General features: G+C 35.5%; 1 long non-coding RNA gene across 2 annotated transcripts in view; it reads right to left on the bottom strand.

Annotated features, from left to right (window-relative positions):
- Positions 1-6,607: 6,607 nt before the first annotated feature.
- Positions 6,608-14,505, bottom strand: part of LOC144307026 (uncharacterized) — a 36,719-nt gene continuing 28,821 nt past the window's right edge. For both annotated transcript variants that reach the window (XR_013373989.1, XR_013373990.1), the window contains 2 exons: positions 12,848-13,084; positions 6,608-7,203 (listed from right to left, as the gene is read on the bottom strand). This is a non-coding gene — a long non-coding RNA (uncharacterized LOC144307026). The remainder of the gene's footprint in view (positions 7,204-12,847; positions 13,085-14,505) is intronic.

Below are 14,505 nucleotides of genomic sequence, written 5' to 3'. Positions count from 1 at the left end.
GTGCTTTGGGATTAGTCTTTTGGCCTAAGGAGGAAGAGGAAGAAGGATGAAGATTCCAACTCCCCAAACCTTTCTCAACTAAGTACTATTTGGGCTCCTACAGGTTTGACCCTGTGATAAGTTCCTTGCCAATGAAAAACATCTTCACAGAGGACACAGTGGCTCTACAAGTCACCCTGCTTGTCTCTTGGATCTTAATGAGAGAGTGGGAATCATAGTTGAAGAGATTACTAACCACATTCAGATTTCTATATCTGTTTGTGCAGCTCCTGCTGGTGAGCAAGCCCAATTAAATCTCTTCATGAAGTCAGTTTAATCTGTCCATGACACAGCCCAGACCTTAAATGACAAACCCCTGCATGGAAAATGCAGCTACTGCCAAAATAGCAAACCAAAATAGCTTTCCATTGACCAATGGAAAGGACATAAAAATGGCAATTAAGTGCCTTTTCCTGGAAGATCTGGGCCAGGATCTTCCGAATTTGATCTCTGGGTCTGGTTACTCAAAAACAAGGGCACAATGGAGGGAATTGGGGATAGCATTAAGGAACTCGAGGCCAGGTACCAGACATAAAGATTGCCTTAGGCGACCCTGCTAAGATTCTTATGGTGATGACCTCTATGACTAATGTGAGTGCTATCCCCAACAACCCTTCCAGTGAATCTGGATGTGAATCACAGCACCGTCGCAATTTTTACCTGGATCTCTTGCCTTTCAAAAATCGAAAATACTAGAGGTTAGGAGGAGATAGTGGGTTGGGAGGTATCCATCTATTCCCAGGAAGCCTTATGCCAGGGTTAGAGTTCAATGGGAAAGTAGGAAACAATTGTAGCTTTTCAGTCTTTTAGATACTAGCACAGTGGATACCATGGTCCCTAAAACCTTTGGAACCAAAGTGAGGGGAAAAGAGATTATGTTCTCTGATTTAGAGAACGGCCACCAGGATCCTTGCCCAAGCCTGATTATGGATGGATCCCTTAGAGTCTATCATTGTTATGCGCCCCCCCCCCCCCACTTCTGACTGTATAGATCACTCTTACCTACTTTTGTGTCCAAGCCCTGTCAGGAAATGCTGCAGTTAGTGTCATTTTAGTGGGGCATGGGGAATGCCATGAACCTATCCTAATACCTGCACCTAATGCTGTTTTTGGATTTTGTTTTTGTTTTTTTAAATTATTGGCTGCCTATGGGAGAAAAAGAAATAATTGCTCTTATTGCTTAGCTAAAGGAAACCAAAGTCTTCCATGAGACTCTTTCTCTATTCAATAGTCTTATTTTGCCTGTATGGAAAACTTCAGGTACGTGGAGTCTTACCATTGATAATAGATGGCTCAACACTGTGGATCAGCAATTGGTGCCTGCAGTACTTGACATTGTGACAGATACAGGTTATTGCTCAAGCTAAGGGAACTTGGTAACTGACATCACCCGACCCTTTTAAGCATCCCTCTCCAGTAGGATGATCAAAATCAGTATACTTTCATGTGGAGCGGGTTTCAATACAGTTAATTCTACTTTTAATTCCTTCCATCCTCTTTGACCCCTTTCTGAAGATTCAGAGACATGGGAGTCTAGAATGGCTATTAAACAAGAAATGGAAGATAATAACCTCCTTCTTTTAATCCCCAAGTACACAGCATAGATTTTTGTCTACAAAGATCTTCAAGATAATGACCATCAATTTGAAGTTTCTAGTTCAACATTTTCCTTTAAAAATGTTTTTCAGAATGCTTTTGAAAATGCTTTGCTCTGGGTAGCCACATGGAAAGGACACAAAATAAACACTTTTGTTAAGCCACAATGAAATAGAAGCCAAAAAGTTTGGATTCAACATCCTATGATTTGGACAAATAGGTGCTACTCTTGGTCATGTTAAGAGATGGATTGTTCACATTACAATTGATTAAGAAAAGTTTCTGCTGCTGATAGAACTTGAGCATCTTCCAACGTTTGAGTCCAGATATGAGAAAGGAAAAGAGTGGGAATCCAATCTCTCTTCTCTCTGCCCCACAGAGTAGCCTGTGTGACTTTCACCTTGCCAAATTCATTGGTATGCCTACACCAGGTAGTTGCCATCACAATGAATTAGCCAAATGCTGGCTATAACCCCCACCACATGATCCTGCAGAAAAACATTAAATTGCTATGCTACTGAATACTGCAAATGGACCTTTTGTACACATGGACCTTTCTAGTACCTTGAGTACTCCAACCTTATTTCTTTGAATGTAATGGATTACTGCAACTGCACTCTGCCACTACAGATCTCTTTTTGTTTATTCCACTCAGAGTTCATCAAAATTCTCAGATGTGAAGATTCGTGTTTTTTGATGATTTGAGGAAGTATGAAGCCATTATTTCTTTGAATTCTCTTGTCTGCCCCTTCTCCTCCTTTCCTTCTGATACTCTCACTACACATATTATTGGAGAGCCACTTATCTTGAGTCTCTGTTTATATTTTCTTTATTCCTCTTCTCTTTATTCTTTGGATTGTATAATGTTTATCTATACATGTTCAAATTTACCCACTCTTTTTTCCTGCAAGCTCAGATCTACTGTTGAGCCCAACTAGTGCATTGGTCCTTTCAATTACTCTATTTTCAAATCAGAATTTCCATTTTGTTCTTTTAAAAAAATAATTTCTCCCTTTATTGTTATTCCTATTTTATGTGACATTATCATCATCCCTTAATTTACCTTTTAAAAAATATGGTTTTCCTTAGTTCTTTGAGCATATTAATAATGGCCAATTTGAAGTCTCTGTTTAATTTGACATCTGTTTGCTTTCATAGGTAGTTTGTATTGCTTGCTTTTTTCCCTATATACATGTCATACATCACTGTTTTTTTTTTACATGCCTCAAGTTTTTGTTGGAAATTGGCATTTTCAATATATATAACAGCTAATCTGGGTCCTGATAGCCCCCAGGACTCTGACACCACAGGAACAAAATGCCTACCACAGAGGTCGAATGGTTTTTTAAAGTGTTTTTACCATTTTTACCAGTTTCCCTGGGGAGTTGATCCATAGAATTTCTCAGGCTGTCATGCTAGAATTGGAACCCTCCTAACATTTCCTTCAGATCCAAATCGAATCAGTCTTATTCCTCTATTACATTTCAAAACTTGCTCAGATGAAGGTCAATAATGATATTCAAGTTGCAAAATCAAATTGTCAATCAATTTTTTATTTTCATTTTATTTTGTCAGCAGCATTTGAAGAATTGGGTTATTCTCTTCTGTGGAAAAATAAAAACAAACAATAAAATAAAATAAACTTCATAATTGATTTACAGAACACCATGTTACCCTTCCTAACTCACTGGCCACTCTTTTTCTTCCTCCTCCTCCTCTTCTCCCTCTTCTTTTTTCTTCTCCTTCTCCTCCTCCTTCTATTTTTGTCTTTCCATTTTCCTGACTTCTAAATATTGGAAGGCCTGATCACTCCTTGGTTCCTAAGCTCACTTCCTTGGCAAACTATCATACTAATGAAAACAGTTATATCATTTCAATAAATAACTTTCCCCTGAATTACAGACTTGCTTATCAAATTGCTTAATAAGAAATCTCAACTTAACTGTCCATCATTCAGAATTAGCATGTCCTATGCTGGACTCCTGATTTTCCCATACTCATGACCTCATCTAACATTAACTACTTCCCAAAGACCCCATCTCCAAATATCATCACACTGGGGATTAGGGCTTCAAGATATGGATTGGAAAGGAACACAGACATGCAGTCCATAACAGATACCTTTATCTTCTATTCACCTTTTCCTTCTATTCACCTTTCCCTTGATTTTTCCTCTACATCTTAATAATCTTGCTTTTTATTGAACATACTTCTGCCTCATGGCCTTTCATAGTTCTTGATCCATCTGTCTAGAAATATATTCTTCCACAGTCCACTCCCTCAAGTCCTTGAATGTTTGGCACATCCTAGGAAATAATTCCCTAACTCTACCATCAAAAATTACAACACCCTCTTTTTCCTATCTGATGTATTTTCTTTCACAGCATGAATCACCCAGTAATATTCTATAAATTTATAAATTTTTAGTGTTGCCTATCTCTCATGAGAATTCGAATTCTATTAGAGCATAGATTTAATTTTTTTTTTAATTTTTATTTATTTATGATAGTCACAGAAAGAGAGGGGCAGAGATATAGGCAGAGAGAGAAGCAGGCTCCATGCACCAGGAACCCGACGTGGGATTCGATCCCGGGTCTCCAGGATTGCGCCCTGGGCCAAAGGCAGGCGCCAAACTGCTGCGCCACCCAGGGATCCCCTAATTTTTAAAAATGTATTGTTATATCTCAAAACTTCTACAGTCATATATGACACACAGTTAAAAACATGTACTTTTAAATTGAATCAAATTACAATGCACTAATTTGGACTGCCTTGAGAAATATATAATTGAAATTATTAAAATATAATGAAATATCAGTACACAATTTGTTTAATATCTGTTTTTCTATTATTAGATTGTGAACTCTGTGGATTAGTGACTTTTGTGAATTATTTAGTACTGAGATTTTTAGCAGTCTGAACAGTGTCTTCTTCATCACTGGAGCTCATTGAATACTGTTGAATGTCTACCTATCTATCAATTATCTATCTCTCTATTAATCTATCTCACATAAGGATAGCTTGTTTCCAATAGCACTCCTATTTGTGGATTCACCACTTTGTACTGTAGAACTCTTCTTTAAATTATCATGAATTATTCTCTATTATTTCTGTGGTATCTCTGTTAATGCAATAGAAAATCTAACAAACTAAATTACGTACGGTAGGAAGAGCTCTTCCTTTTAAAATTAAAAGATAACATTTTAGAGCAATTCTAAATCTTATAGAGGAAGTTTCATTTTTAAAAAAATTAACCACCTTAATAAAGTTAGTTTGTCAAAATAAATGCCACCTGCAGCATTTTGTGTTGCTTTCATTGAAATGATTCATTTGTGGGCAAATCAGTTGCTGTATAATGTTTTCCATAAAGTCTAGCACAGCTGGTTTTTAATTTGTCTATAAAGCAAAAATTCCCTTTGGAGTAAGTGTTTTCATTTGGATACTTAGATTTGTCATGTTTACAAACAGTATTTTCCTTACTTTATGGGCAAAGAAAAGTATAATAAGAGAGTCAATGTGCACACACACAAATACACATTAAGTAACTTCTAATTAGCTTGCTTCTATTCTAAGTAAATAGATAATGTTAAAAAATAAACTAATGGCCAGAGTACTTCCAATGAAAGAAAGCATGTGTTTATTTGGCTAACCTATGTTTAAATTATGAACACAGCCATCCAAATAAACACATTTGCATAGCACTTTAGAAGACATTTCTACCTACTTAATGCAAACTTGGTGAGAACATCATTACAAGAAATACTATTGTCATTTTATAAATGAACCCCAACATGAACTGACTTTTTCATTAATGCCAGGGTCAAGAATAAGGCCCTGGTCTTTTCTGTTCTAGTTCAATGCTTTTTCTCTTCCATATAGTCATCTACATCTATTTTCAGTAAGTCATGTTTCATTGAGATGAATAAGCGTTTATACTTGGCCTGTCAGACTTCCTTAAAACCCAAGCTGCTTTAAAGCAAATAAAGGTGCCCAAGGAATGAAATGAAGATAATTACATTCAAATATTAAGAAGCCATGATTCGGGCAGCCCAGATGGCTCAGCGGTTTAGCGCCACCTTCAGTCCAGGGCCTGATCCTGGAGACTCAGGATCTAGTCCCACATCAGGCTCCCTGCATGGAGCCTGCTTCTGCCTCTGCCTGTGTCTCTGCCTTTCTCTCTTTCTGTGTGTGTCTCTCATGAATAAATAGATAAAATCTTTAAAAAAAAAGAAGCCATGATTCTCCTATCATTATCATGTCTAATGAAATTTACTTATACTCAAAAGCTCACGGTGTTATACTGGAACAACTGAGGTAAAGGGAAGGCATGCTACTTTGAGGGTAGAGTATTGCTTTTCAACAATAGGGCACAGCCCTGTTTCACCAAAGAGTAACTGAACTGTAACATCTTTAGTGTCACAACCATATTTTAAGATTTAGCTTTTTAATTTTTTATACCTCATTTATTATTCACAAATACATTTTAATAATTAGGATAAACAATGTCACACAGGCAATCTCTATATTCCGCAAAGCTATGTTTGTATCTGTTGTTTCATCATGGGTGTTGATACCTGTTTAACAGCGATCTATGTTTTAAGAAACACTACAGGTGACACTGATGCCAGCTAGCTCATAAGAATTGCTGATTTATGGTGTAGAGTAATAACTTAGAAGACCTCCCATTGGGCAGCACGGGTGGCTCAGCAGTTTAGCGTCGCCTTAAGCCCAGGGCCTGATCCTGGAGACCCGGGATGGAGTCCCACGTCGGGCTCCCTGCATGGAGCCTGCTTCTGCCTCTGCCTGTGTCTCTACCTCTCTGTCTCTCTCTCTCTACTCTCTGTGTCTCGGATGAATAAATAAGTAACATCTTTTTTTTTTTTTTTTTAAAGAAAAGCTCCCATAATACATTGGCTCAAAGAAAATAAACACTTGTTTTTCCTTCAAGATTTTATTTATTTATTTGGCAGAGAGAGACAGAGAGAGCACAAGCAGGGGTAGTGGCAGAGAAAGGGGAGAAGCAGGCTCCTCATTGAGCAGGTAGGCCAACGTGGGGCTCGATCCTAGGATCCTGAGGTCATGACCTGAACCAAAGGCAGGCAATCAACCAACTGAGCCACCCAGATGTCCCTATCCTTAATTAAGTGTCCAGGAGTAGGAGGTGTTTGTATCACTCTATATGGCATAATTATAGGTGACTCTGTCTGAGGGACCCAGTTGCTGTCATTCTAAGGGTGTTGGAGGCTGGCTCACTGATATTTACATATATTTCAGCCCACGGAAGTGGGAAAAGAAGCCCATGGAACTTTTAGTGAAGGTACTGCTTATATCTTCAACGATGAACCCCAAGATCTCGGTGAATTTACTATTTGAAGTTTATTTCTTATTCACATGAAGTCCTAAACAGTTGTTTCCGCCCAGTGGATGGATCTCTTCTAAGGGGTTCTTCCAGGATCCAGACCCATTTCTTGTGATTTCACTATTGTCAACAAGAGAATTCCAGTCTTGTCATGCTCATCGTCTCCTAGCTGGTGCAGGGGTAAAAACCATGAAGTAGCAGTTTGGGAGCTATTAAGGAAACAGTGGAAATGGCACAGATCATTTACAGAACATTCTATTCTCTAAATGTAGCACATGGAACACTTGACTGAAAGGGGGGTGGGAAGCATAATCTAACTGTACACTGAGAAGAAAAGGAAATATGTTCATTGAACAGCTCCAAAGTTTATGCCAACTGGAACATAGTTCTTTCTTTAAAGTTATAATAGAGGAATTTCATCTTTCATTCCCTCTCATTTCTCAATGACCTAAAATGTTAATGATATACCAACTTGAGCAGGATCCAGGAAAAGATATGTCTTCTCTATAACTATATGCTCAGATTAAATTTGGCAGGTACTATTTTAAGAGGAAGAAGAAAATAATTAATACTGGTGAAAATGTAACAGTTTCTGCCACAACTTTCCACACATAAAGTCTGCAAATATATTTGTTTAATTAAAGTTGAATATGGATTGTGGGGACAGCATTAACATAGATTTAATTTTCATTTAGCAAAATTTCCTGAAGAAATGAAGTGATAATGTAAATGTATTTGTTTTTCTCTTCTCTCTGGTGTCAGGTGTTTTATCTCTCAATTTTAACGCTATGCTAAAGGACTTCATGGAGTCTTACTTTGTAGTCAATGAGCTATTATTCATTTAGTAAAAGTCTTCTGATTTAGTGGTTTAGAATTTCAAAGATACCATTTACTAAAACATCACGTAGATTTAATTAAGTGCTTAGCTTTTATTGGAAATATGGCAGGTGTCTGTCTAAATAAATTTCTATATAATTAATTAGTAGCTGTCTCTGTGTAATATTTAAGAATTGGCATGGCACTTGGTTAAGAATTCACTCTTCGTTAGATGAATAGTTTGCTTTCAAAGGAAATTACATCTATAGAGCAAAATCCTCACGTTAACTGGAATTAAACTATTGTGTGTCAGAAACACTGCTAAATATTTTCACATATGGTAGCTAATTTAATGACGCCATTGGTAGTAAGGCCATTTCTATAAGAAAGGATTGAATAAAGGAGAAGATAAAGAGGAGGTAGGATAAGATGAGACTCTAAAGAAGAAGAGGGGGGAACAGAACCAGAAGAAAGACAGGCTTTTAAGTTGGCTTCACTGCAAATGAGAATTCTTGACATAAATCAAAGAGCTGAGAATAGTGTTACATTAAATGCACAGCAAACTCAAATAGATCCTCCATTATACCTAGTAATTCTACTTTGTTTTTCTGATTAGCTCTTGGAAGCTTGTTTCCCCAACTTCAACAACGGTATTACACATATCTCCTAATATGCCCAGATTTCTTTTTTTTTTTTTTTTTCTTTTTTTTTTTTTATGCCCAGATTTCTAATTCTGTCTTGCCCCCTTTACTTCTGCTTCCAGCTTAAATCCTCAGTTCATACTTTATGATATTAAATTAGATGGAGAGGAACCTTTTCATCTTTCCCATATGTGACTGAAACCATATTCTTCCATGGATAAAGTATGTCTTCCAGAAAATGCCAATTCTTCTTTGATCCCTTTTTCACATATCATGGAGGTCTTTCTTTTTACTTTAGCATACAATTAATCTAAAAATTTATATTAAAGGAAAAATTCTTAATTTCACAAAAGTCTTCAGCATCTGCACCACTGCCACATACTCATACTCACATGTGGTTGGCACTTGCTCCCTGCCCCCGTCACATTTCATCTCACACCAATATGGTTTCCCCCTTCTCCATTCCTTTGAGATTATCATTTACAGTTACTATTTTGTAAAGATTTTATTTAGTTGTTTGTTTATTTATTTATTTGAGAGAGAGTGAGGGCTAGAGAGATTACAGAGGGAGCTTGCTGCTAAGCAGGGAGCCCCATGCAGGGGCTGAGATCATGACCTGAGCCTAAGGCAGATGTTAGGTAGGTGCCAGGCAGATGCCCCTCATTTCCAGTTATTGGTGACTTCCATGGTGCCATATCGAAAGGTACATACTTTTTTATCTCTTAGCTTTACTCAATACTTCAGAGAGTTTCTCCCTGATTCTCCCTTTGTCAAATGAACTATTGTTTTGATTTCTTGAGAAGATGCACCCTTGGATTTCTTTGTTTCTTTTTCTCTAGACTATTTTTTTCTAGACTTGTTCTTTCTATGTAATTCCTACATATGGTGCTTTGAATAACCTTTCTCTTCTTCCTTGGATTCCAAATGAATTGAAAAATAAAAGAAGTGAGTTCAGTAATTAGGAGCAAAATGTAGTATTTGTGAATGATGAAATAGTCATTTAAGATGGTGGCTTATATTTTGGCTAGTAGTCTTCCTAATAACAGACCCCTAATACAGACAGAGCCTCTCAGTCAATAACAGTGGAGAACTATTCTATGTCTTCTCTCACAGGGATTGAGTCTTCACCACATTGCTGAGAATAACAGAGTGCATGCTTTTTGTAGAAGTTGGCTCCCAAGAAAAAGGGGAGAGGAAAAAATAGAGACCTATGCCTGAGTAGGATCATGATCCTAAAATGAATATATGCCAGTGTGAGAGGTTGAATGAAGAGAGACCAGAAGTGCTGTTTCCTTTTAGTGGAAGGAAATTATTGTAAATGTTATCAATGGCTATAGGCGTTCCCAGTAATTCTTAGGAATTCTAGAGTTTGTATAAAGAAATACAAGTCACAGACATTATGTGACAAGTATGTGACAATTCCATAATGCAGATGAGATAGGCATCTGATCAGAAAGGCCTTCCTAGGCTGCCAATAGAAAATAGCACCTGAACTTACACATTACTTGCTTTCTGCTTACACCCCTTATAGGCTGACACAAATAATTATTCTTTTATAGTTTGTCTAAAGTATAAAGCAAAGTCCTTGACTATAAGATCTTTTTTTGGTTCAAGTTGTATTCCCAACAGTAACCAGAATGTGGTAGGCATTATTGAGTGAATGAATAAGTGAGACAAAAGTAACACAAATATACAAAAGTGTCATATCAGTATTATATGTAGAAATAAGTGAAGGTGACTAAAAGTCTTATAGTTGTTCATTGATGGAAGAGATTATTGCTCTCTAGATTGATCAAAGAAGGCTTCAAGGAGATAAAATTGTGCTATGTAGGATGAGTGAGGAGAAAAATATGACTAAAAGCAAAGTTCAAAAAAAATCACAAGACATTTTTTGGGCCTGTGAAATTTATTAGAGTTACATTACATGAACTTCTTCTACTCACTGCTGTTATATAAAGAAACATGATGAAATATATGAAAGGCATAAAATCACACATTTTATTCTTCATTTTGTTTTTCTATTTCAATTATTGTTACTGTATTTAATATTTAACTCTATAACTTCTGTGTTCTAGAGAAGAATATGTAGTGCATGTGTACACATGCAAGTGTGCATATCATGTTGTGTATATAAATACACCTATAAATAAACAATATTCTAGGACTATACAATTTATTGAAAACATATAAACCATATTATAAAGTATATTTTCCCCTTAATCTTATTTCTAAAAATTACAAATGACTTTCTGCCTAGTTTATATATTCTCTTTTTATTACTTTAAAATTCTTTTAGCATAGTAAGTTGTTTTAAATCTTCTGTGTTTAGAAGCATCTTGTAAGCAAAAATGACAGTAATCACATGCTATTTTATTTTCCCTCCTTCTGTTAATAGCAGTATAAAGTAATATAGCCTGAGAACTAATATATATAAATGGTCTATGCTTATTAACTCTAAAATGATTTGCAAAAGAAAATGTGAAATTGGGAAAGTATTCTTTTCCTGCAAGAGTAAAATTTCAAGAAAATGGAACAATCAAGAATAGCTTAGATAAGATTCCTGCTGTTTCTCTCCAGGAGATTCAATAATCTTCTGATTCTTTTCCTATAATATTGCACAAAATTGCTCATGTTAGGCAACTAGCAGGTATCAAAAGAATACAATTATGATGAGATGACTTTCTCTGATCTATAGGCTAAGTCTGATTTTTAATTTTGCATTTTATCCCTATTTATTAGAACATGCAAATATTACCTCTTGGATTGAATAGCTCAACTCATGAATGAAAATTATCATTGTTTTGAGTTAACCTACACATTTTTGAGCTTTTAACTATAAATTTAAGGCCTGAACTGTATTTTTTTTTCCTAATACAGAAGCTATCCAAAAGTCCCAGAAAGGTCAATTTCATTGCTCTTCTCTATGATAGATACTTTATAAAGAACTGAGGGCAGTTATCACCATTATATTTCACCTAAGAATACTTTTTTAAAAATCCACACCATTTTTGGATCTCTGAAGACTTTGCACCAGATAAGTGGCAAGATCTAACCTAGAGGCCATTAGACAAAGCATATTTTATCATTGCCCACTGTGTAATCAAGAAGTTGGCAAGAAGAATATTTTGTAATTCTCATCTTTAAAAAATTCTGTCTATATTTCTACTGGTCCTAAGGCATGCATGATGATTTAGAAAATATTGTTTATGGGGATTTCTATAATAAAAGGAACATATACTTTCTCTACTACATTTAGAATTATTAAGCATACCATTTTTTTTAGGTGAAGATGAAAATCGCTGTTGTAAATTTTATTTTCAGTAAGTAATTGAGGAAAGAAGAGCTGCAAAGCCGATGCATATTCAGAAGTGATAATAATATATTATTATTATATATTTGATCAGAAATTTATTTTAGTAAATTTCATATAATTTCAATTTGATATTTTGTACTCTAATTTTTTCCTCTAAGATATTTGCCTACATAATTATTCTTCTCAGAAGTATTAACTAACATCAGATAGGCATAGAAATAAGCAATTAATTATTTAAATCTCATATTAATTTTCCTATTTAAAAAATATTTTTTATTTTCATTCATTGAGGTGATGTTTATTAATACAACAAATGTATACCAAGGCCTTAGGAGGTGCCAAGTTTAGTTTGATTTTCAAAGAGCTTAAATTATATTAGGAACCTTTATCCAGCAAATGATAATGCATTTCAATGTCCAAGAAAACAATGATATGACACTTAATTTCTATTATATTAACACCTCTTGCATTTTCTTTGTTGTTTTATAAATATTTATTGACTGTCAACCATAAGAAGGGCATTCTCCTATGTAATGCAGATAAATTGGCAAGCAAAAATGTAAAAATTTCATTCCTTTTTAAATTTATTTTCTAACGCTAGCTAACCCTCAAAGCAGAGCTCCATATACATGAGTGACCCAGCTTAGATGACAGAGCAGAAATACTCTGCTGATTCAGAGTATAGAGAGTTGCTGATTAAACCTTTAAGATTTTGGGTGGTTTGTCATAGAACAATAAATAATTGATATAGGTGAGGATACAATAAGCATAATATACAAATGAATAATAATATATCAGAAGAGTTATTCTCAAATACTTTATATTCAGTGTTTTTGTACAGTCATAAATAATTACAGATCACAAAAAACTTTTGTCCATTGATGACATCTATTGGTATCTACCATGTAAGGTATTAGAATAGACTTTTAGAATATGTATTTGTTTAAAAGTAGCAATAAATAACTTATTATAGATTAACAACATATTTTAATGGAAAAAAACCTATAATTTCAAACACAAAATATAAAAATAATGAGAGTGACATTTTCACATTTTTGCAAATTTAACTACTTTTTTACATACCTGACTGATTAAATAATAACTGGATTTATATATCTGGTTCTTCACTCAATCTACTGTGATATGTAGTTTTCCTTGAAGAAAATGAAGAAAAGTTTGCCTCATGAAGTCATGTAGTTGGAAGAGAGGGGCATTTTAACAACCTTTTCAGGTGATTGTGGATATATTTCTTCGATATGACACCAACACTCCTTAATTATGTTTCTTAGAGCTTGCTTGCTTGCAGTGAGGAATCTGAAACTGTATCAAATGAATTCTCATTTTACTCTTACATTAAAATCCACTTGTAGTTCTTGTACTTTGAACGGATTTTTCAAATATGCATGATTTTGTAATTTCATGTCCTGACCATTAAGAAAATACAGATTATCTCTGTTGAGCAGGGAGCCTGATGTGGGGCTGGATCCCAGGACCTCAAGATCATGACCTGAGCCAAAAGCCGACACTTAACTGACTGAGCCACCCAGGTGCCCAAGAAGAGCCATTAAGTACTAAGACACTGATACAAGTTTTCCAAAATTCTAATTTTTGTTTAAAATTTCAATCATATTGGGGCACGTAGGTGGCTCAGTTAAGCATCAGACTTTTGGCTCAGGTCATGATCTCAGGGTTTGGCTCAGGTCATGATCTCAGGGTTTGAGATGGATTCCTGCTTTAGGCTCCATGCTCAGTGCAGAGTCGGCTTGAGATTGCTTCCCTTTCCTTCTCTCTCAACTCTGCCCCTCCCTCCACTTGTGTATGCACTCTCTACTAAAATGAATAAATAAAATCTCTAAACAATTCTTGAATTGTATTGTTGATAATGTATTGTTAGTGCCTAAAATTAGGCTTTTTGATTATTAGTGTATGATATTACACTTCTACTGTCAAGCCAACTGTTTCAAAAGACATTCATCTCAAATAAACATATTGCCAGCCATATAATAGGCAATAGCAAAACAACTGGTGAGGAATCATGGTGTTCCATCATGAAGTTCCCTTTTTATAAAGTCTTGGGTAACTAGATAACTGACTGCTTGAGTGACCCCACTTTTCTCTTTTCACACCATTCCCATTCTTATGGTTTCAGTTTGCCAATAAAAAGTGAACCCATGATGGCAGCCCACGTGGCTCAGCGGTATAGGGCCGCCTTCAGCCCAGGGCATGCTCCTGGAGACCCAGGATCGATTCCCACGCTGGGCTCCTTGCATGGAGCCTGCTTCTCCCTCTGCCTGTGTCTGTGGCTCTCTCTCTCTCTCTGTGTCTCTCATGAATAAATAAATAAAATCTTTAAAAAAGTGAACCCTTGAGATCCTAGGTACCTCAGAAATATCTGAAAATATCCAAGTCTGAATAAGTATAGTTTATAAGTCACTTGTTCTTTCCAGTAAAAATATTCATTAAAAAGTATCTAGTTCAGTCAGCTTGCATCACAAATAATTGCTAAAGTGCTTTTGGTTTAATAAACTTTATACAGTAGAAGAGTTTTAAGGACATTTCCCAATTCATACAGAATATTAAAATGATGTGCATTTTAGGATTCAGATACAGTAAAATTAATTATTGCTATTGTTTTGTCAAGAGCATTCTTAAGTGCAAGTAGCTTTCAAAAAATTATAGGTACATAGTGGTGAACAATACAGTGACTACTATACTAGTACATGTGGCCTGCTAGTCCACAA

This window comes from Canis aureus, chromosome 38 (assembly GCF_053574225.1).
Source record: "Canis aureus isolate CA01 chromosome 38, VMU_Caureus_v.1.0, whole genome shotgun sequence".
Lineage (NCBI taxonomy): Eukaryota > Metazoa > Chordata > Mammalia > Carnivora > Canidae > Canis > Canis aureus.
This window is presented reverse-complemented; position numbering and strand designations above follow the sequence as displayed.